This window comes from Eptesicus fuscus, chromosome 14, assembly GCF_027574615.1.
Source record: "Eptesicus fuscus isolate TK198812 chromosome 14, DD_ASM_mEF_20220401, whole genome shotgun sequence".
Lineage (NCBI taxonomy): Eukaryota > Metazoa > Chordata > Mammalia > Chiroptera > Vespertilionidae > Eptesicus > Eptesicus fuscus.
In genome coordinates this window covers 43,515,818-43,540,621 of record NC_072486.1, presented here as the reverse complement: position 1 = coordinate 43,540,621, position 24,804 = coordinate 43,515,818, and positions in this window count along the sequence as shown.

Below are 24,804 nucleotides of genomic sequence, written 5' to 3'. Positions count from 1 at the left end.
ACTTTATGATATCATTGAAGACTCATGATGGACCAGGTCCTAATAATTGAGTGTTTGGTGCATTACCCTCATGTATTGTTATAATAAAAGTTTCTGAATAGCTCTAAAAGATACATATTGTATGCAAGGTACATATGTACAAAGTGAGATACAAAGCTCAAGTAAGTCAACAAATGTTAGCTAGTGGTAAGTGGTATAAGAAGATGTTTACATATGGTCATTAAATCAGATTTATATACATTATTGAAAGACCTCAATATTGCTCACAATGATACATTAACCAAAAGGAAAGAATATAAATGCAAATATTCAAATTCTACTTTAAAATGTTTATTTATATGTAATCCCAAGCAATCTTATATCTATTCAAAAATAAGTATAGAGAAATACAAAGTAAAAGTATAGAATAGGTGCCTTTTACTGTCATTTTTTATATCATTTTACTCAGACTTTCTTTAATAAACAACTGTTACTTATTTGACTTCCTCTGTCTCCCAGATATGGGTCTTTCAGTTAGTCACTTCTTTTTGTCACTGTCCTCAATGCCAAATGGAGATCATCATTACAGCTACCTCACAGCACTGTTGCTGAGAGGATTGAATAAGTAAGTAAACATTTAGAAAAATGCCTTACAAATAACAATTCCTCAATGGATATTAAATGCCACATTCATTTTAAAGCTTATTATTACATATTAAACATAATATTGCTGTGAAAATACTCCTGCATGTGACATAGTTATTATCATGAGACAGCTACAGGTCCAGGATGAGAAGCCTAGTTGCACAGATTGCCCCGTTTCCCATATCTGCCAGCAACTGCAGTCCAGTCCCTTCATGGAGGCACCCAGATGATAAATAGAATTTGGGTGCCCTGAGTCATAATCTGTGTGCTGACATCTCAATTAATCTTTAAAAGCACAAAAGTACTTCCATGCTTCTGAATATAGTATCCTATATAATAAAAGCCTAATATGCAAATTGTCCTCTCCACCTGGATTTCGACCCCAGAGTTCAACTGCACAGTATGACGTGCGCTGGTCACCAGGGGGCGGTGCGGAACATGGTGGGCATGGGTGACAGTGCTGTGACCTCTCCCAGGCTACCTGGAGGTGGGGGTGACAGGGACGGAGGTGCAGTGAGAATGCAGGGTGTCTGCCTGAGCACGCTCTCACTTCCCCTGTTACCCTCCCCCGGAACACTAGGACTCGCGTGCAGGAGAAGCCCCCACACTCAGGTCCCGGGCGCCCATGAGGAGCCTGCCCTGCACCCACGCAGCTTCTTCCAGGTTAGCCAGGCCTCAGTCGCTGGACCCAGGGGCTGGTCAGGCTCCCCGTGGCTTTGAGCAGGAGCCGGTCTGTGAGGCCGGCCGGGAGAGAGCACACTGACCACCTGGCTTCCACGCTGCGCCACTGGGCGGCCCAGAGTCCCACACCGCTCCCTGTCCTGCAGTGTCAAGCCATGCTCACCACTTCTCGGTGTGGGGACTCGGGCACCTTGACTCAGGTGGAGGCAGGCAGAGGCCTGCGGGGCCAGGTGCTGCCCAGGGCCCAGAAGTCAGCTTGGACCTGGCCTTCCATGCCAGACACTTGTGCTTCAATCGCTGGCCAGGCCCAGGGACCCCACACTTGCACGAATTTCATGCATTGGGAATCTAGTCTTAAATAACGACAATGAGGTATTTCAGTGTCTGATTTTTAAGTTGATGTGTAACAGAAAAATAAAGGTTAGATTTCATACCCAAGTCCTAAATCAACAGCACATCACAGAAAGATGGGCTTAGGGGCTGAACATAGCAGGCGAGTCTTCATATTTCTCAAGCAATGTTTCTATGACATGGCATTTCATGGGGAACAGCTGAGTGGCTGTGAGAACCATCCCTGACCAACCCCAAGACAGACACATTTATCCCAGAATATTTCTTTCCAGTTCATGATCCCTCTTGCCCAGTCTTCCCCGCTCTTATGGCACACAGGGAGCCCCAGAACTGGTTATATCTGTAGCAGGTCATGAAGAACCCCAGGGAGTATCTGAGCCACCACTTCTGAGAAACCAGAGCCAGCCCCGCCCCCTGCCACTGGTCTGCTAACAGGGACCTCAGTGTGTGACCTTCTCCCTGTGAGCTGCTTGGTGCACAGGATGCCACTCCTGGGAGCAGTCATCTTCATCTCCCTCTGGGCTTGTGAGTTCCCCCCTCATTTCAGTCTACCAGACAGACCCAAGAAATGCTTTATTGTTACCTCTTTACATGTCATTTGTTCATGGAAGTTTATTTTTAATTTTATTTTTGCTTGCAGTTGGCCTTGGGCAGTTAAAGTTGGAGCAACCTGAAATATCAATTTCCAGGGCAAGGGGTGAGAGTGTCCAGATACCTTGTAAGGTGTCCTCTAGCACCTTTAGTGGAGAATATATTTACTGGTACCGGCAGAAACCAGATCAGAGTATCAAACATTTATTATATGTTGTCTCCACTACCCAATTTGGTGGGAAGAACAACAAACTTGTGGCAAGTAAAAGCTTTCGCACTTCCACTTCCACCTTGAGAATAAGTTTCTTAGAGAAAGAAGATGAGGCCGTGTACTTCTGTGCCTGCTGGACTGGCAGACACGGCGTTAGAGTTGCCAGGATCGGCTGCACAAGAACCATCTTCAGGTCTGTGCCCACCCACATCCTTCTCAATGTGGGCCACCACAGAGGCTGCACAGCTGGGCGCCAGCCTGAGCCTCCCTCCCCACAGAACCTGTCATGTACTGTTTTGTTTGTAACCGGCTCCTGGGAACCAGGAGCCTAGCTGGAAAGTGTAAAGCACATGCTGACTTCCGAAATCTCAAAGGATAGAGGCTTCTTGTATCTACTGACATAACAAGTGTCCTGTGATGGGGGCATCTCCTGCAGGTCTCACTGACACTCACAGGGAGGCCGTCCCTCACCACCCTCTTCTCCACCTCCCTGCCCTCTGCTTTCCCCCCAGGGTGCAAACCAACATGAAATATACCAGTCACTTCATATTTTCATTAGTTTATTATCCTATGTCTCCCCCTCTGGACTGCATGTGCCATGAAAGTAAGATTTGTGGCTGTAGGTGTTTAATAATTTTATTTATTTATTTTTTAGGAGCCAATGTTATTAATTCGTTGTGAATCAATTGAGTGGAGGTAGACTGTCTGGGGAGTGCTCTGGCACTGGGTGGGGTACATTCCACTCTCCACCTGGTACTCAGTAGCCCCACTTTCTGCCACAACTGCAGGTGCATTCTGCCATCCTGGCCCCAATAGGAGAGAGTCCCTAAGACCCAGGTGCTTTGCCCTCCACCCCACTGTGACCAGAGGTGTGAGTCCCTGAGGTGAGTGGGTTCCTGGCCTGTATTCTGGGTTGCAGACCTTCTGCACCTGACTTCCAGGCAGCACCAGCCTGCTCACAGCACCTAGAGCTCACAGTGGAGCAGCCCCTCCCCCCAACTTCATATAATCTTGGCTCCAAGGGGAGAAACCTTCCAATTCATTTTAATTCTAATCCATTGAAACGAGAAGGTCCTGAGCAACTGTATATTTTTAAATAACCTCTCTGGGCACCTTCTCATGCCTAAGACTAAGCAGATCTGTGCAGAGGGAGCATAACTTTCCAAAAAGAAGCAGAGAAGGAGGGCCCTTCCTCCAGGCTGAGATTCCCCAGAGCAGGCTGAAAGCTCTGCTGGGCACTGGCAGAGACAGTGGTGCCGAACAAGGGCTCCTAGCCCCCCATGGCTGCCCCTCCCTGAAAGTAACAACCCAAAATGTTATTGGACTGAAGGGGTCCATTGGCTTGTGCACATAAGGGCCCAGGAAGACATGAACAGGTGTTGACAGCAAAGAAAGTAAGGGTTTGTTTTTAAGAAGTGGCCCATGCCCAGAGACACAAGTGAGGTAATGCTCAAAGGCTGGGTCCCTGATGGTTTCCAGGGGATGGGTTATATGGGGGAAAAAATCACTAATCATGGTGATTAAGAGAGTTAGGGTCATGGTCAAGGGCATGGTCTTTACTTATTGGTCCAGCAAGGCATTACCCTTACCCAGAAGTTTTGACTTCAGGTTACAGACATTAGTACATTATTAAATTGTTTTTTAAGTGTTTTTCCCTAAGGCAGTGGTCAGCAAACTCATTAGTCAACAGAGCGGCAAACCGCGGCGCTGCAATTTGCCAACCACTGGTTTAGGGAATAGTTAATCAGTGTATCTGGTCCAGATCGCAGTTGACCAAAACTCTGTCTCTGGAGTCAACACACCTGATGCTGTTTCCAAAAATGATTTGATGCCAACCAGAACCTGATGGTCCTGAGGGCTTCATGATTAAGGGAGTAGTTGTGCAAGGGAGAAGGAGGCAGGTGAGTCAGGGTGCAGGATGAGGCCAGTTTTCATCAAAAGGAGAGAAAGGAGAACAAGTCATATTAAAGAAATAAAGTTTCGCCCATCTGGCGTGGCTCAGTGGTTAAGTGTCGACCTATGAACCTGGAGGTCATGGTTGGATTCCGATCATGGCACATGCCCACATTGCAGGTTCAGTTCCCAATGTGGGGCATGCAAGAGGCAGCCAATCAATGATTCTCTCTCATCATTGATGTTCCTTTCTCTCTCTCCTTCTCTATTCCTCTCTGAACTCCATAAAAATATATTTGTAAAAAAGAAATAAAGTTGGGTTCACATTACCTAGTGGGTGGGAGATTTTGTATAGATGGATGCCCAAAATATCCTGATCATTTTGGCTCAACTTATTTTCTTCCATTCATGAAGTGGGAGAGACACATGCACTCTGCCATGATAGAAGCAACATTATATTCTCTAATGAATGCGGAATAAAATCTTCAAAATCACCATTTTCACAGTGAAAATACTAGTACTGTGGGAAATGTGATGTCTGTTATCTAGAAGTCATTTAAAAATCATAACTCAAAAATTATTAGGCCCACCTGGAAATCCAAGCTGCCGGTTTTCCTTGGGGGCTCTTTACTTTTGGTCCAGAGAATGGGTTCAGAGAGGTAGCCTCAGGTACAGGAAGGGGCATAACATTGGAGTGGTCACCTCTAAAAGTTGGAATCATGAATTTTTTTCTGTCATTGTTGTACTCCCTAAGTTTTGTAATAGAAAACTTTCATTACTTTTGAAATTTATTTTAAAATTTATTTTTAAAAAGAATTCACCTCTTTCCTAATATTAAAAATATCTCTGCATATTATTGAGCAATTAGAGACAACACGTGAAATTTGATGTTTAGAAAGGCTTGTAATGGACTTTTCTTGACCCCTTGTTCTCCCCCCTTTTCTAACAACTTTTGTTTCTTTTACAGAAACAAAATCTTGGTTTCTTTTCTGGTTCCCACTGTGCCCATCTGCCAAGTTAAAGACCATGTTAATGCTTGGGGTGCTCAGGGTAGTTTTTTGGGCTTGTGTAGACCTTATTCCCTCCGCAGTAGGAATATGAAATATCAGAAAGTGGCAAAAATACTCAGTCTTGTTATTAACACTCTCAATGACTTTCTTGCTGTCTTTACTTTTGTCCAGATGCAGATGCAGTAATGAGATTGTCACAAGTAGAATTGCACACATTCTTGCACATGATCAAGGTTTCCCTCAGCAAGGTTTTTGGCACTTTCATTGCCTGAGAACATGATCCTCTACCTTTCTTGGAAGGTTGCTAGAAAATCAGCCTCATGTGATCTTCACCTGGAGAGGGAGACTTTCAACTAGGACTCCATGCGTCCCCTACTCTAGGGACATGGATTTTTCACACAACCAGAGGACAAGAGTGGAGGGTGTCCAAAAAGTGTGGACTCCACTGAGTGTCTTCTGTTTGCCCCTCAATATCCACTTCCCATGTTTCTTCACCTGCTATGCGCCCAGGAGGCCAACCCCCACAGGCTACAATACGGGCATCTTTGCTCTCTGATTTCATATAATTTTGATCAATGGAAGTTGAATTTCAATGAAATCATGACTGTGTCACCTGACAAAAGCATCCCTTCCTTGGAATTCCTAAGCTTGTGGATCCAGGGTCCTGTGGGGCAGGGCGGGGGAAGGAAACAAAATCGTCCAGTGTGTGAATTGGTAAAAAAGAGAATGGCCACTTCCACATCCACCTCTTGGTTCCTGGGCATAAGCCTTCTGGTTCTGGGGTGAATGACACTCTATATTGGCCACTAGGAGAAAGATACAGCCAACCCAAGACCACCTGTCAGGGAGGTAACCCTAACCACAGTCGCTTCCACCTCCCAATCTCCTGCTGATGCTCCCATTAACTGCTTCCAAACAGCAACAGGAAGGTAAGGAAGACCATTAACTCAGTCCATGGGGTCCCATTTATAAGGCACAAGAGAAGGTAAAGAAACATGGAGATTCCATCTGGAGGGGCAAAAAGAAGAAATCAAATAGTCAAATAAGCAGGTTATATTTGCCACCAAATGAGTATAACAAGTTGGGGAGTAGGAAGAAGATTTTACTTAGTTTGTTTCATTTCACTTACCACAAACCCACCAAGATCCCATTGGTAACTGAACAGGATGTGCCATTGTTCCTTCAGTCACAAAACAGGAAACTGGACGGTGTTGGGAGGTTATCATTAAATTCTGCACTTTTCTAGTTGACGAGCTTAATAAGGAAGTGCATGTAGATTACTTGTAATGCTTTTGTTCTTGAGTTAAATATGGAGTCTTGCGTATTTATTGACTTTATTAAGTCAATTGTCAACACATAAATATAAGAAAATAAGTAACATAAAAGAGATCTATGCCTATATTGCTGTATATAAAATTAAAATCAATATTATTATTTAATTCTATGTTCTTGATGTTCTTTAAAACAAGAACTGAGTGTAAAGTAGTGCAGCATTCCTAGCTCTACAGAGAGCACACACACACTGGAGTTTAAAGTGCTGGAGTTTAGGATCTGGAAGGAAATGTCTGGCAGTGATGGAGGTGGACAGACCTAGGTCTGGGGTGCCTATGGCTGCCCAAGTAGAGGCAACAACCACACTCCAGAGCCGAGCACTGGCAGCAGCACTGGGCCAGGCTGCAAGCATTGATGTCCCTCCCCTCCTCCTACTCATTCCCATGACATGGGAAGGAGCTCAGAATGTCAGGTGATCTGAAAGGAGAAGAACACACAACCCTGCACATGTTCAATATACTTGTAGTCCACAAAATCATACTGCTATCCACATACATGCGAAGAAGAAATCTAGATGTTAACACCATACAGATAATAGATTTGGTCTTGTGATATAATTATGGGTCTTTTTAATTTTATCTTGTTTCTCTAAGTTTCTTCAATAAGCATCTTTACCAGCATGTCCCAAGGTGCCTCCATGGCCCCTTCACATTCATGCCAAAGAGTTCTATGGAGAACATGAGCCTTTTCAGGAGGTCATGAGGCCCACAGAAAAGAGTCACCTCAGACCAGCAGCCGGCAAGAAAGGCCCAAGGTCCTGCCTGACCCACCACTTCCTTCCCTCTCCCTAGTTAGGCCACACCCACTTGCCACTGACTTGAGGTGCCCTGACACCAGGTCTCCACATTCTGCCTTCTCTTGGAGGACACCGCCTGCCCACAGGATGCCACTGCTGGAAGCATTCACCTTCCTGTCCTTCTGGGCTCGTGAGTCACACTCCTTGACCATTTCAGTCTAGATGAGGGAGCAAAGAAATTTTTTAATGTTTCATATATTGTCAGAAGTTCATTGGAAATTCTCTTCTTTTGCATACAGTTGGACTTGGGTTATCAACATTGGAACAGTCCCAGATGTCCATTACCACAGAAGTAGGGGAAAACATTGACATAGATTGCAAGATAACAAGCACCAATTTTGAAAAGGACATCATTCACTGGTACCGGCAAAAACCGAATCAGGCTTTGGAGCATCTGATTTATGTGAGCTCCACAAAAGGCCCTGCTTGGAGCCATGCAGGTGGGAAGCGAAAAAAACTTGAGGCAAGAAAGAATTCTCAACTTCTCAGTTCAACCCTGCGCATACATTTCATAGGAAAAGAAGATACGGGTACTTACTATTGTGCTGGGTGGTACACACAGTCTTTGTGGATAAGACTCACAGTCCTAGAACTGTGGAGACAACTCACACAAGATCCCCACCTTGGATATGTTCCCACCCACATCCTTCCTAACAGTGGCAACTGCAACCAGCACCCGCCTCCCCAGTTGGGCTCCTGGCCTCAGCCTCACCTTGTCTACAACTCTTCCTCAGCTTCCCAGGAAGCCACCTTGGCTTATGCTTGCACATCAGCTTCCAGCTGATTGCAGGAATTGTGCTCGCAAAGCTTCATTTGACACTATGTCCCAAGTAATTTAAGTCTTGTCTGGGGACTGAGAGCACACAGCCTGTGCCACTGTCCACCATCTCACCACCCAGGTTTCAGGCTGAGAGGGGAAGGGATGGCTGGAGCCATTATTATTACACTAGGGGCCCAGTGCATGAATTTGTGCACCTTGAAAGAAATTGTGGGACACGAGGAGGTGGTGGGCATAGGAGTAGGTTTTGGCCCATTCTCTGTGCCCCCATCTGGCCCCTCCTGCTGGGCCCCCAGTCCCATGTCTGCCAGCAGCCCCACTCCCGCTCTGACGGCACCAGCCACGCTCATACCCACTGAATGCGCAGAGCAATTGGGGCCGGTGCCAGCAGTGGATGTGAGCGGGGCTGGCACCTTCAGCAGGCGCCAGCAGAAACTGCTGTTCCCTCACCCTTCAGGAGCAGGGAGAGGTGGAGAAGCCCTCAGGTGCAATCAGGGCCAGCAGCCGCTGCTCGCACCCACTAATGTCCCCAAGCAATCAGGACTGGGACTGATGCTGGGCACCAGCAGCGGGTGCAAGTGGCAACTCCGGTGCTGGGAGCGGGTGCAAGCAGGGCTATCGCTGGCAGCAGGTGCAAGTGGCTGCTGCCAGCCCCGATAGCCTCTCAGGAACACGGCGAGGTGGAGAAGCCTTGAGGGGCAATCAGGGCTGGCAGCCACTGCACGCACCCACTGACTGCACTGAGCGATCGGGCCAGCACCGGGCACCGGCAGCAGGTGCAAGCACTGGACAGGACCACGGTGCACAGGAGCAAAGAATTTTCAGTAACCACCAGAGGCTAGCCCTGATGACAGCAACCAGCACCCCATTTTGGTCTGGCGCCCCCACTCACAACTCCACCATCCCACCACAGTCAAAGGGAGATAATACCACTACCTCTCAAGACTGATGTATGTTGTATAAATGAAATAATACAAGAAAATCTTTAGAACAATGTCAACAAATTCTCAAAGTAGGGTTGGACCCATATAATCTTGCTCCAGAGTCTGACCTCTAGATTTAAGAGGATAAAAGAAGTGCTGTGCATTGTTCCTACACCCATGGAGAAAACAAAACTGACCTTGGTGAAACATTCGCTGACACAATGTACTATTTTATACTGAATCATGTGACCAGGATTTGAGTGATCAAGAGTCTTCACAGAACACATATGTCAATAAATGATAAATTTTTTATTAAAACATAAAATAAAAATTTTATCCTTTCATAATTAACTTACGGAATAATTGTGAAAAAATGAGTGCCCTTTAATCCACACATTCTTCTTATGCAGTACATCCTGGGCACCCACAGAAAGAATATGGACATCACCTTGCCTCTGTGGCATACACATTCCCTTATTTATTTGATCATTTTTAAGATCATGGCAACATAGGCATCCACACCATCTCCTCTTCTAAGGACCCTGGTTCTAGTTCTCAATGCAGGGCAGCTATTGGATGAAAGACGGAGATGTACAGGAAAGGCTGACATGGAATCAGCAGCTCAGCCTTGCTCCTCCACCTCTGATGCACACAACCTTTTGTGAGTACATCCTGGCCCTGTGATTCCTGACCATCATATTCTCCCAGTGTGCACCACAAAAGATTTCTTGAACCAACATAAGGCCTTACTGGTTATCTAAACTTTTAATAGGAGCAATAGTAAAGGGAAAGACTTGAGAGAAACACAAAGAATCTGAGAACACGAGCCCTTTTCATCAGGAAAGTACAGACAAGCTTGTCAACATACCGCTGCTACCTTCTTCACATGGTTGTCTCATGTAGTCCTCAAAGGGCCTCGTAGAGCAGTGATGAGGTATTGATAGTGAGACACTCCTGTGCTCAGAGGTTAGAAGAAACCTTCCAGCAGCTTTTTATATGTCAGACTACATGGTGAATAACAGAGATAGAGACACCTGATTTACATTGCACTCAAAGGACAGAATATTATACAGCTTTGAAAACAATGTTTTATGGATTGATTAGTAAAATTCAAAAATATTTACAATATAACATAAAGAAAAATTAATGAGTATATAATAACCTCTCAACAATAAAACTGTATTGATAGAAGAAGAATAAAAGGGGGAAGTGAATTCTCCAACACTGTAAGAATTATTATTAATGGGGGACTAGATGGTATTATTTCTTCTATGCACTTTGATTAACTTCACACATTTTATTAAATGAGCTAATATGGTTTTACAGTAAAAATACTTAACAAAGTTATTATCGCTTGTATGATAATAATGCTAACAAGACTTTATGATATCATTGAAGACTCATGATGGACCATGTCCTAATAATTGAGTGTTTGGTGCATTACCCTCATGTAATGTTATAATAAAAGTTTCTGAATAGCTCTAAAAGATACATATTGTATGCAAGGTACATATGTACAAAGTGCGATACAAAGCTCAAGTAAGTCAACAAATGTCAGCTAGGGGTAAGTGGTATAAGAAGATGTTTATATATGGTCATTAAATCACATTTATATAGATTATTGAAAGACCTCAATATTGCTCACAATGATACATTAACCAAAAGAAAAGAATATAAAGGCAAATATTCAAATCCTACTTTAAAATGTTTATTTATATGTAATCCCAAGCAATCTTATATCTATTCAAAAATAAGTATAGAGAAATACAAAGTAAAAGTATAGAATAGGTGCCTTTTACTGTCATTTTTTATATCATTTTACTCAGACTTTTTTTAATGAGCAAATGTTACTTATCTGATTTCTCCTGTCTCCCAGATCTGGGCCTTTGAATGAGTCACTTCTCTTTGCCACTGTCCTCAATGCCAAATGGAGGTCATCATTACAGCTACCTCACAGCACTGTTGCTGAGAGGATTGAATAAGTAAGTAAACATTTAGAAAAATGCCTTACAAATAACAATTCCTCAATGGATATTAAATGCCACATTCATTTTAAAGCTTATTATTACATATTAAACATAATATTGCTGTGAAAATACTCCTGCATGTGACATAGTTATTGTCATGAGACAGCTACAAGGTCCAGGATGAGAAGCCTAGTTGCACAGATTGCCCCATCTCCCATATCTGCCAGCAACTGCAGTCCAGTCCCTTCATGGAGGCACCCAGATGATAAATAGAATTTGGGTGCCCTGAGTCATAATCTGTGTGCTGACATCTCAATTAATCTTTAAAAGCACAAAAGTACTTCCATGCTTCTGAATATAGTATCCTATATAATAAAAGCCTAATATGCAAATTGTCCCCTCCACCTGGAGTTCAACCCCAGAGTTCAACTGCTCAGTATGACGTGTGCTGGTCACCAGGGGGCGGTGCGGAACATGGTGGGCATGGGTGACAGTGCTGTGACCTCTCCCAGGCTACCTGGAGGTGGGGGTGACAGGGACGGAGGTGCAGTGAGAATGCAGGGTGTCTGCCTGAGCACGCTCTCACTCCCCCTGTTACCCTCCCCCAAGACGCTAGGACTCGCGTGCAGGAGAAGCCCCCACACTCAGGTGCCATGCGCTCATGAGGAGCCTGCCCTGCACCCATGCAGCATCTTCCAGGTTAGCCAGGCCTCAGTCGCTGGACCCAGGGGCTGGTCAGGCTCCCCGTGGCTTTGAGCAGGAGCCGGTCTGTGAGGCCGGCCGGGAGAGAGCACACTGACCACCTGGCTTCCATGCTGCGCCACTGCGCGACCCAGAGGCCCACACTGCTCCCTGTCCTGCAGTGTCAAGCCATGCTCACCACTTCTCAGTGTGGGGACTCGGGCACCTTGACTCAGGTGGAGGCAGGCAGAGGCCTGCGGGGCCAGGTGCTGCCCAGGGCCCAGAAGTCAGCTTGGACCTGACCTTCCACGCCAGACACTTGTGCTTCAATCGCTGGCCAGGCCCAGGGACCCCACACTTGCACGAATTTCATGCATTGGGAATCTAGTCTTAAATATCGACAATGAGGTATTTCAGTGTCTGATTTTTAAGTTGATGTGTAACAGAAAAATAAAGGTTAGATTTCATACCCAAGTCCTAAATCAACAGCACATCACAGAAAGATGGGCTTAGGGGCTGAGCATAGCAGGCGAGTCTTCATATTTCTCAAGCAATGTTTCTATGACATGGCATTTCATGGGGAACAGCTGAGTGGCTGTGAGAACCATCCCTGCCCAACCCCAAGACAGACACATTTATCCCAGAATATTTCTTTCCAGATCATGAACCCTCTTGCCCAGTCTTCCCAGCTCTTATGGGACACAGGGAGCCCCAGAACTGGTTATATCTGTAGCAGGTCATGAAGAACCCCAGGGAGTATCTGAGCCACCACTTCTTCTGAGAAACCAGAGCCAGCCCCGCCCCCTGCCACTGGTCTGCTAACAGGGACCTCAGTGTCTGACCTTCTCCCTGTGAGCTGCTTGGTGCACAGGATGCCACTCCTGGAAGCAGTCATCTTCATCTCCCTCTGGGCTTGTGAGTTCCCCCCTCATTTCAGTCTACCAGACAGACCCAAGAAATGCTTTATTGTTACCTCTTTACATGTCATTTGTTCATGGAAGTTTATTTTAATTTTAATTTTATTTTTGCTTGCAGTTGGCCTTGGGCAGTTAAAGTTGGAGCAACCTGCAACATCAATTTCCAAGGCAAGGGGTGAGAGTGTCCAGATACCTTGTAAGGTGTCCTCTAACTCCTTTATTAGCGATTACATTTACTGGTACCGGCAGAAACCAGATCAGAGTATCAAACATTTATTATATGTTGTCTCCACCACCAAAGTTGGTGGGAAGAACAACAAACTTGAGGCAAGTAAAAATTTTCACACTTCCACTTCCACCTTGAGAATAAGTTTCTTAGAGAAAGAAGATGAGGCCGTGTACTTCTGTGCCTGCTGGACTGGCAGACACGGCGTTAGAGTTGCCAGGATCGGCTGCACAAGAACCATCTTCAGGTCTGTGCCCACCCACATCCTTCTCAATGTGGGCCACCACAGAGGCTGCACAGCTGGGCGCCAGCCTGAGCCTCCCTCCCCACAGAACCTGTCATGTACTGTTTTGTTTGTAACCGGCTCCTGGGAACCAGGAGCCTAGCTGGAAAGTGTAAAGCACATGCTGACTTCCGAAATCTCAAAGGATAGAGGCTTCTTGTATCTACTGACATAACAAGTGTCCTGTGATGGGGGCATCTCCTGCAGGTCTCACTGACACTCACAGGGAGGCCGTCCCTCACCACCCTCTTCTCCACCTCCCTCCCCTCTGCTTTCCCCCCAGTGTGCAAACCAACATGAAATATACCAGTCACTTCATATTTTCATTAGTTTATTATCCTATGTCTCCCCCTCTGGACTGCATGTGCCATGAAAGTAAGATTTGTGGCTGTAGGTGTTTAATAATTTTATTTATTTATTTTTTAGGAGCCAATGTTATTAATTCGTTGTGAATCAATTGAGTGGAGGTAGACTGTCTGGGGGAGTGCTCTGGTACTGGGTGGAGTACATTCCACTCTCCACCTGGTACTCAGTAGCCCCACTTTCTGCCACAACTGCAGGAAAAAACACCTCAGCACAAAGTAAGAGGTGCATGGGGTTGGGGCCCAGCCCTTCCTGCCATCCTGGCCCAAACAGGAGAGAGTCCCTAAGACGCAGGTGCTTTGCCCTCCACCCCACTGTGACCAGAGGTGTGAGTCCCTGAGGTGAGTGGGTTCCTGGCCTGTATTCTGGGTTGCAGACCTTCTGCACCTGACTTCCAGGCAGCACCAGCCTGCTCACAGCACCTAGAGCTCACAGTGGAGCAGCCCCTCCCCCCAACTTCATATAATCTTGGCTCCAAGGGGAGAAACCTTCCAATTCATTTTAATTCTAATCCATTGAAACCAGAAGGTACTGAGAAACTGTATATTTTTTAAATAACCTCTCTGGGCACCTTCTCATGCCTAAGACTAAGAGCAGATCTGTGCAGAGGGAGCATAACTTTCCAAAAAGAAGCAGAGAGGGAGGGCCCTTCCTCCAGGCTGAGATTCCCCAGAGCAGGCTGAAAGCTCTGCTGGGCACTGGCAGAGACAGTGGTGCCGAACAAGGGCTCCTAGCCCCCCATGGCTGCCCCTCCCTGAAAGTAACAACCCAAAATGTTATTGGACTGAAGGGTCCATTGGCTTGTGCACATAAGGGCCCAGGAAGACATGAACAGGTGTTGACTTGTTCTCCTTTCTCTCCTTTTGATAAAAACTGGCCTCATCCTGAACCCTGACTCACATGCTTCCTTCTCCCTTGCACAACTACTCCCTTAATCATGAAGCCCCCTGGACCATGGGGTTCTGGTTGGCATCAAATCATTTTTGGAAACAGCATCAGGTGTGTTGACTCTAGAGACAGAGTTTTGGTCAACTGACATCTGGACCAGATACACTGATTAACTATTCCCTAAACTATCCTGGACCAATAAGTAGAGACATGCCCTTGAGCATGACCCTAACTCTCTTAATCACCATGATTAGTGATTTTTTCCCTCATATAACCCATCGCCTGGGAAGCATCAGGGACCCAGCCTTTGAGCATTACCTCACCCGTGTCTCTGGGCAAGGGCCACTTCTTAAAAATAAACCCTTAGGAAGTACAAAAATGACACTCTAGCGGCGGGGCTGGGGACTGGGCGCGGCCATCTTGTGGCTATGGGCGCCGCCATCTTGGGGATGGATTAATGGTTAATTTGCATATTACTCTTTTATTAGATAGGATATACTCAAGACAACCCCTTGGCAATATAACTATTATTAGTCCATTTTATAACTAAAGAAATTAAGCTTAGAGAATTTAGGCCTAATGATCAGCCCAAGACAAGAAGTCCATGCTTTTTGAACTGGACTGTGAGACTACACTGTGAAGTTTAAGACTGCAATTATTTAAGTATACACTAGGGTATCTCCAGTAAATTAGGGTGGAGCCATGTCATTTTTCTGGGAGGTGTGGAGAAAAGGTTTCTGTCAGCATGATGTCATCAGAACAGAGTTCCCAATTCACTGGGGCCATTAGGTGAGCCCACTCAATTGGGTAACCCTTGATTTTGCCTGTGAAAGAAGGGAGAGAATCAGAAGAAGTAACAGTGTGTGTTGGGGGGAAGGGAGAGAATGTGTGTGAATTGCCAATTAATTTTCTCAATTCTTTGAATATATTACCTCCTTTAACTCTCACTATCTATAAATCCATTCTGTTATCATGCATATTTGACTTATGAGGTAGGTGAAGTACTAAGTGATTCAGCCAAGGCACAGACAGTGGCATGTAGCTTGTTGGCACAACAGAGTAGGGACCCAGATAACCTGGCACCTCTTGACTATTACACTAAAACTGCTGTTAATTACAAGACAGTAAAAGAAAGAATACATTACTCCCATCCCCTTAGGGGAGACAGACTAATCATAATAGAACCTTAACTGATACAAATTATTATTGTGCCCTGAAGTATGTGCCAAAGATTTGAGTGATTACGTGTCTTTACAGAATAAATTAAATGCCAATAGATTATCAATTGACTTTTCAATATAAAAAAATGTTTTCATTAAACTTTTTTTAAGAGAGAGAGGAAGGGAGAAGGATAGGAGATAGAAACATGAATCAACCTCTCCTGCATGCCCCCTACTGAGGATAGAGCCTTGGTTCATGGGTCAGTGCTCAACCACTGAACCACACCATCCAGGCTGGGCCTTTCTTTCTTCCTTTTTTTTTTTTTAAATATATTTTTATTGGCTTCAGAGAGTAAAGAGAGGGTTAGAGGCACAGAAACTTCAGTGATGAGAAGAATCATTGATCGCCTGTTTCCTGCACGCAGCACACTGAGGATCAAACCCACAACCCTGGCAGAAGCTCTGACCATCTAACCAGGACCTCCTGTTTCATGGGTGGATGCTCAACCACTGAGCCACACAGGCCAGGTTAGGCCTTACTTTTGTTTTCTAAAAATGATGTCTGTAGTGGGATTCTTGTAAGAATATAGGTATCTCAGAGGAGGTAGAAAAAAATGGCAGCTGAACAGAGTCGTGTTTGGAGTCTGGCCCTGGGGCGGAGAGTAGGAGCAGCAGAGGTTCGCAGGGGGAGTGTATGTTGGCAAGCCAAGGGACAGCTAAACTCCAGGAGAAGGCGGGGGTGTGCTGGGCAGGGTTCCCCTGACCGTGCAGCACCCACAGGGGCAGGGTCCCTTCCCAGAACTGCGGGCTCACCGGGCGCCTTGCCATCTTGCAAGGAAAGGAGGATTTTATTGGAAACCTGACTTTCCGCGACAACTGCAAACACTGAACAGCTGTGAGCACCAGAACACTGGTCCCCTATCGGCACAAACATTCGGATTCAAAGGAACTCTTCACTGCACCACAGAAAGGTCAGATTTCGCCTGAAATAAGGTGTGGTTTCTAATCCCCCCGGTGGGAGAGGGAAGCGTGCAAGCCACAGGACCGGCAGGAACTGGGAGGTCTGTGCCTAGAAAATCGGCGGCAGTTGGAACTGCCGTGATCCGTGAATGTGGAAGGGGGTCCTCTGAGCTGCTAACAGAAGTGACCTCTTAAAAGCAACTCATTTTAATCTGACGAGGAGGGTCAGACTAAGACTTTTCAAAGGAGTGCAGACTCCTTAGTCTTGCACACAGACCCACTGTCTGCACACTTGGGCTCTTTCCGACTCTGAGTACTAAGCCCAATACATAGGAAAACCCAGGTGGAAAAACCCTGAAAGACTGCAGGGGGAAGTCGTTTTTTTGGAACCTGGGGAGCAGAGCTGGGTGTGACCATCTGAGAGACAGCTCTGAGGCGCACACCTCCACAAGCTCTGAGGCACACACCTTCACAAACCGGTAGTGAGTGCCATAGAGGGGAAAAAAAAAAAAAAAGCTAGAGAGGCCCAGAAGTCAATTCAGAAACACTGCCACCCAGGGGCTGAAACGCTAATTGTCTCTGGTGTAATCAAAAATAAATACGAGAAATTAAGACACGGCCGGCTTAAAAAGCAGGACTGGCTTACAACACTGAGGAGCAGTGGAACGAAGCTGAACTGAAATACTGCCCAGACTGGGAAACAGGCATATCAAACTGAATAATAGAGGAAGTGAATGACAGCCACTACTGCACATTTTAGTCTTCCTATTTTTTAATTTTAAATTCTTTTTTCAATTTTTTTTAATTTTTTTATTCTAATTTTTTTATTTTCATTTTTTGCATCTTTTATTTAAGAAACTAAATTTTTTTCTTTTTCCTCACTCGATTTTCACCTTTTTAATTATTACATTTTTATTTTCAATCAGCATTATTATTACTATTATTTTACTTTTTTTTTTAAATGTCATTTGATTTTCTCTTTCTTTTATTTTGGGATTAGTGTCCTACATTCTATTTGTATCTTTCCCTTACAATCGTTTTACCCTATCTCAACGCTAACATTATGCCATCACTCTCCTCCTAACCTTTCCCCTTTTGGTCTCCTGTTTATCTTAACCCTTTCTGGCTTTAGATTTTCCCTACTTTTTCAGTTTACCCTCTGCTAAAATTTCACCTTACCTATATATCTAATTCCCAACCCCCTGCTCCAAAGCCATACATACCTCTCTCTACCTTAAAAAAATTATTTTTCTCTCTGGCCTTTTGTTGTTGTTTGCTTGAATGTTGATTAGATTGAATTTTTATGCTTTTTTATGAGATTGTTTTGATTATTCTTTTTGTTTGTTTGGTTGGTTCTTTTGTTTGTTTTGTTTTTGTTTGTTTTTTACTTTTGTTTTCCCTTGACTCACTTGATATTAGTTGGTGTTGCAGTTTGTATTAATCTCCAGGCTCATGTTGCTGGAATTTGCTGGGATTAGTGGTTGTTCTAGTGGAGTTTACTCCCCATATATATAGTTTGTTCCCCTTTTCTCTCTTAGTATCATTGTTGTCTCACTTTTTTTTCTTTTCTTTTTTTTCTGCTCTTTTCCCAAGTTCAGATTCACATTTTTGTTGTTGTTGTTGTTCTTTCTTTTCACTCTCCCTCTTCCACTACTATTCCCTAATTTGTCTTTCTCTGGTGGTTACCTTTATTGGAGGTTATTAATATCGTGAATACAATTCTGTTCAGTGCCTTGTGTGTTGTGCCTGGTTGTGTTGTATTTTGTACCTTTAAATCAACGCCGGAGAGAGAGAACTATATAACCAGACATCTGGAGAAGAGAGACCATGTGGAGACAAAGAAATAGCCCCCATAGGAAAGAAAAGCAGGCATCACCAGAAAAGGAAGTAAACGAATTAGAGGCAAACAACCTATCAGAGAAAGAATTCAGAGAAATGGTCATAAGGTGGCTGAAAAGGATGGAAGACAAATTCGACAATATGATAAGAACCAAGAGGAAATGAAGAAGAACCAAGAAGAAATGAAAAATGACATCGCTGCTGTAAAGAACTCAATAGAAAGCATCAAGAGTAGACTAGAAGAAGCAGAGGACCGCATAAGTGAGCTAGAAGACAAGATGGAAAAAAATACCCAATTACAACAGCTTCTAGAAACAAAAATTAGAAAGCATGAGGAGAGTCTAAGGGAACTTCGGGACAACACAAAAGAAAACAACATCAGGATAATAGGGGTACCAGAAGGAAAGGAAACTGAGCAAGGAATAGAAAACCTGTTTGAAGAAATAATAACAGAAAACTTCCCTGATATAGGGAAGAAAAAACCCGCACAAATCCAAGCAGCTCACAGAGTTCCAAGCAAAATGAACCCCAAAAGACCGATGCCAAGGCACATTATAATTAAGTTAGCAAACACCAACGACAAAGTAAGAATCTTAAAAGCGGCCAGAGAGAGACAGAAAGTTACATACAAAGGAACCCCCATCAGACTAGCAACTAGAAACTCATCAGGCCAGAAGGGAATGGAATGAAATATACGAAGTCATGCAAAGGAAGGGTCTTAATCCAAGAATACTGTACCCAGCAAGGCTATCAATCAAAATTGAAGGTGAAATCAGGAGCTTCACAGACAAAAAAGGACTAAGGGAGTTTATCACCACCAAACCAGCAATGAAAGAAATGCTAAAGGGTCTGCTGTAAAAAAAAAGAAAGAAAGAAAGAAAGAAAGAAAGAAAGAAAGAAAGAAAGAAAGAAAGAAAGAAATAGGAAGCAAAGAAGGAACACAGGGGTATAGAATAAAAATGGCGACAAATAAGTACCTATCAATAATAACTTTAAATGTAAATGGATTGAATGCCCCAATCAAAAGACACAGGGTAACAGATTGGATAAGAAAACAAAACCCATATATCTGCTGTCTACAGGAAACCCACCTCAAAAAAAAAGGACGCATACAGACTGAGAGTAAAGGGATGGAAAAAGGTTTTCCAGGCGAATGGAAATGAAAAAAAAGCTGGGGTAGCAATACTTATATATGACAAATTAGATCTCAAAGTGAAGGACATAACAAGAGATAATGAAGGCCACTTCATAATACTAAAGGGAGAAATCCAACAAGAAGAAATAACCCTGGTAAATATATATGCACCCAATACAGGAGCACCAAGATACATTAAAAAATTCCTGGAAGATATCAAAGGAGAGATTGACAGCAATACAATCATAGTAGGAGACTTCAATACCCCACTATCACCATTGGACAAATCCTCTAAACAAAAAATCAGCAAAGAAACATCAATCCTAAATGACTCACTAGACCAGATGGAATTAATCAACATCTTCAGAACATTTCACCCCAAAGCCACAGAATATACATTCTTCTCAAGTGCACATGGGTCATTTTCAAAGATAGACCATATGTTAGGACATAGGCAAAGTCTCTCCAAATTCAAGGAGATAGAAATCATATCAAGTATCTTCTCAGATCACAGTGGCATAAAACTGGAAATCAACTACAATAAAAACAACCCAAAGAAATCAAACACATGGAGACTAAACAGCATGCTATTAAACAATGACTGGGTTACCAAAGACATCAAGGAAGAAATAAAAAAAATCATGGCAACAAATGACAATGAAAACACAACAATCCAAAATCTATGGGACACAGCAAAAGCAGTCCTGAGAGGGAAGTTCATAGCTCTACAAGCCTACTGCAAAAAACAAGAAACAATGGTAATAAATTACCTAACCCAACAACTCAAAGAGTTAGAGAGAGAGCAACAAGATAAGCCCAGTGTAAGCAGAAGGAAAGAAATAACAAAGATCAGAGCGGAGATAAACGACATAGAGACCAAAGAAACAATACAAAAGATCAACAAAACCAAGAGCTGGTTCTTTGAAAGGATAAACAAGATTGATGAACCTCTAGCCAGGCTCACCAAGAAGCAAAGAGAGAGGACCCAAATAAACAAAATCAGAAATGAAAGAGGTGAAATAACAACAGACCCCAACGAAATACAAAGGATTGTTACAAAATACTACGAACAACTCTATTCCAACAAACTGGACAACCTGGAGGAAATGGACATATTCCTAGACAAATACAACCTTCCAAAACTCAATCAGGAAGAATATAAACAGCTCAACATGCCAGTAACTATGGAACAAATTGAAGCAGTCATCAAAAAGCTTCCGGAAAACAAAAGCCCGGGGCCAGACGGCTTTACAGGAGAGTTTTACCAACCTTTCAAGGAAGAACTAAAACCTATCTTCCTCAGACTATTCCAAAAAATTCAAGAGGAAGGAACACTTCCAGGCTCCTTCTATGAAGCCAGCATCACCCTAATACCAAAACCAGATAAAGACAACTCAATGAAAGAGAATTACAGACCAATATCCCTCATGAACATACATGCCAAAATCCTCAACAAAATCCTAGCAAATCGGCTCCAGCAATACATCAGAAAGATCATACATCATGACCAAGTAGGATTTATCCCAGGAATGCAAGGATGGTACAATATCCGCAAATCAATAAAGGTGATACATCACATAAACAAATTGAGAGCTAAAAATCACATAGTCATATCAATAGATGCAGAAAAAAGCATTTGACAAAATCCAACACCCTTTCTTGATAAAAACTCTCAACAAGGTGGGAATAGAAGGATCATACCTCAACATAATAAAAGCTATATATAATAAACCCACAGCAAACATCATACTCAATGGGCAAAAACTAAAACCATTTCCCCTAAGAACAGGAACAAGACAGGGATGCCCACTCTCACCACTCCTGTTTGACATAGTACTGGAAGTATTAGCTATCACAATTAGGTAAGAAGAAGAAATAAGAGGCATCCAAATTGGAAAAGAAGAAGTGAAGCTGTCCTTATTTGCAGATAACATGATATTGTACATAAAAAAAACCAAAAGATTCCATCAAAAAACTAATAGGCTTAATAAATGAATTCGGCAATGTAGCGGGATACAAAATTAACGCCAAGAAATCTATGGCATTTCTATACACCAATAGTGAACTTACAGAAAGAGAGACTAAAAAAGCAATCCCATTTACCATCGCACCAAAAAAATTAAGATACCTAGGAATAAACTTAACTAAGGAGGTAAAAGACCTATACGCGGAAAATTACAGGACACTGAAAAAAGAGATAGAGGAAGACGTAAACAGATGGAAGAACATACCATGTTCCTGGATTGGTAGAATCAACATCATTAAAATGTCCATACTACCCAAAGCAATCTACAGATTCAAAGCACTCCCCATCAAAATACCAACAGCATATTTCACAGACCTAGAAAGAACTCTCCAAAAATTCATCTGGAATAATAAAAGACCCCAAATAGCCACAGCAATCCTAAGAAAGAAGAATAAAGTAGGAGGGATCTCAATACCAGATTTCAAGCTGTATTACAAAGCCACTGTTCTCAAAACAGCCTGGTACTGGTACAAGAACAGACATATAGATCAATGGAACAGAATAGAGAATCCAGATATCGACCCAAACCACTATGCTCAATTAATATTTGACAAAGGAGGCATGAACATACAATGGAGTCAAGACAGTCTCTTCAATAAATGGTGTTGGGAAAATTGGACAGATACATGCAAAAAAATGAAACTAGATCACCAACTTACACCATACACAAAAATAAACTCAAAGTGGATACAGGACTTAAACATAAGACGGGAAACCATAAAAATACTAGAGGAATCCACAGGCAACAAAATCTCAGACATATGCCAAAAGAACTTCTTCACTGACACTGCCCCTAGGGCAATGGAAGCTAAAGAGAAAATTAACAAATGGGACTACATCAAAATAAAAAGCTTTTTTACAGCAAAAGAAACAATCAACAAAACAACAAGAAAGCCCACTGCATGGGAGAACATATTTGCAAATGCTATCACTGATAAAGGTTTAATCTCCAACATCTACAGGCAGCTAATGCAACTTAATAAAAGGAAGATAAATGATCCAATAAAAAAATGGGCAACGGACCTAAACAGAATATTTTCAAAAGAAGACAGAAGGAAGGCCAAGAGACACATGAAAACATGTTCAAAGTCACTTATTATCCGAGAGATGCAAGTCAAAACAACAATGAGGTACCATCTCACACCTGTCAGAATGGCTATCATCAACAAATCAACAAACGAAAAGTGTTGGCGAGGATGCGGAAAAGAAGGAACCCTCGTGCACTGCTGGTGGGAATGCAGACTGGTGCAGCCACTGTGGAGAACAGTATGGAGTTTCCTCAAAAAACTGAAAATGGAACTCCCATTTGACCCAGTAATCCCACTCCTGGGAATATATCCAAAGAAACTAGAAACACCAATCAGAAAGGATATATGCACCACTATGTTCATAGAAGCACAATTTACAATAGCTAAGATTTGGAAACAGCCTAGGTGCCCGTCAGCAGATGACTGGATCAGAAAACTGTGGTATATCTACACAATGGAATACTATGCTGCCATAAAAAAGAAGGAATTCTCATCATTTGCAGCAACCTGGATGGAATTGGAGAACATTATGCTAAATGAAATAAGCCAGTCAATGAAAGAAAAATACCACATGATCTCACTCATTTATGGATAATAAAGAACATTATAAACTGATGAATAAAAAGATAGATACAGAGACAGTAAAGCATCAAACAGACTTTCAAATTACAGGGGGAAAGTTAGGGAGAGGTGGGGGAGATAAGAAATCAAACGAAGGACTTTATGCATGCATATAAGCATAACCAATGGACGCAAAACTCTGGGGGGTGAGGGCATGTATGGGTATGGGGTGGGGGGGCAATGGTAAGATATGTACACATATAATACCTCAATAAAAAAAAGTAAAAAAAAAAAGAAGAATATAGGTATCTCCTTGCAAGTTTCCTATATATACACTGTTCACTTTAATTAAAATTTACCCAAAGAAAATCAACATATTTATTCTCTCTAGTCCCTATTTCAATGATTCACAGTCTATTTTTTAATTTGGAGATGGACTGAAAGAGAAAAAAGAGTAACTTTTTCAGGCCAGGCAGACACAGAGATGGGATTACATATGATCCCTCAGCCCTTCTCTCACCTCTGGTGGGCAATTATTTCTTTGATTTACATGGAGACAACAGTACTTATGATCATGACTCTCAAAAGCATGTTACCTTGAGCCTAAACAGAAGCTTCTTAACCCTCTACAGTTTTTATGCAAGCAAATTAGAGACCAGAATGTAAGTGGAGCACACCAAATGTGAGAACATGAGCCCTTTCCAAAAGGAATACATGACAGTGTAGATCCTCTCAAAATATCCTTGCTCCTTTTTTGCATGTATTTTCATGTGTCATGTACAGAAGAGCAGTGTACCTTCACAATCTAGAATCTTCAGGGGGACATATATCAGGAGATAAAAGTTATATCAGCTTTTCAATATGACTCTTAAAAAAATTAGTGACAAATTCAATGGTGAACAAAGAGAACAAAGCAAGTAATTTATGTTGCATTCAAATGACAGAATATAATAAAGCCATTAAAATGACATTCTTGAATATTTATTAAATATGAAAGAGTTTACATTTAAATATAAAAAAAACACATAAAGTACTAAGGAGAATACATTATATCTCAAATACATAAGTGTTTAATTGTTGGAAGGAAAAAACTAAAGGAAATATTTGTATTTTAAGATAGAGTATGCGTTTTTTTTTGCTGAGAGAGTGGATGGTTTGTTTTCTTCTTTATACTTTTATATGCTTTGAAAAAAGAGACTAAGAGAATTTTTACAATTAAAATATTATGAAGTTAATTTTCTCAATAAAAGAAAAATACAACTTGCAAACATCAAAAAGGCCTTATTATGTGCCAAACACCATTGTCTATACTTTAAGTTCATTCTCACGTTCAGTTTGTTAATGAAAATTTCTTTATCTCTGAACGATATTTATTTAGGCAATTGTAGATTAAGAAACTGAGACACGGGAGTGATTAAATAATTTAGCCAGGGCCAGAAAGAGTAAGTAAATAGTACAGGAGGGTGCATATTTTGATAGGTCATTTTTTTTTAAAGTATGTGTTTATTCATTTCAGAGAGAGGAAATGAGAGGGAGAGAGAACTAGAAACATCAATGATGAGAATCACCAATTTACTGCC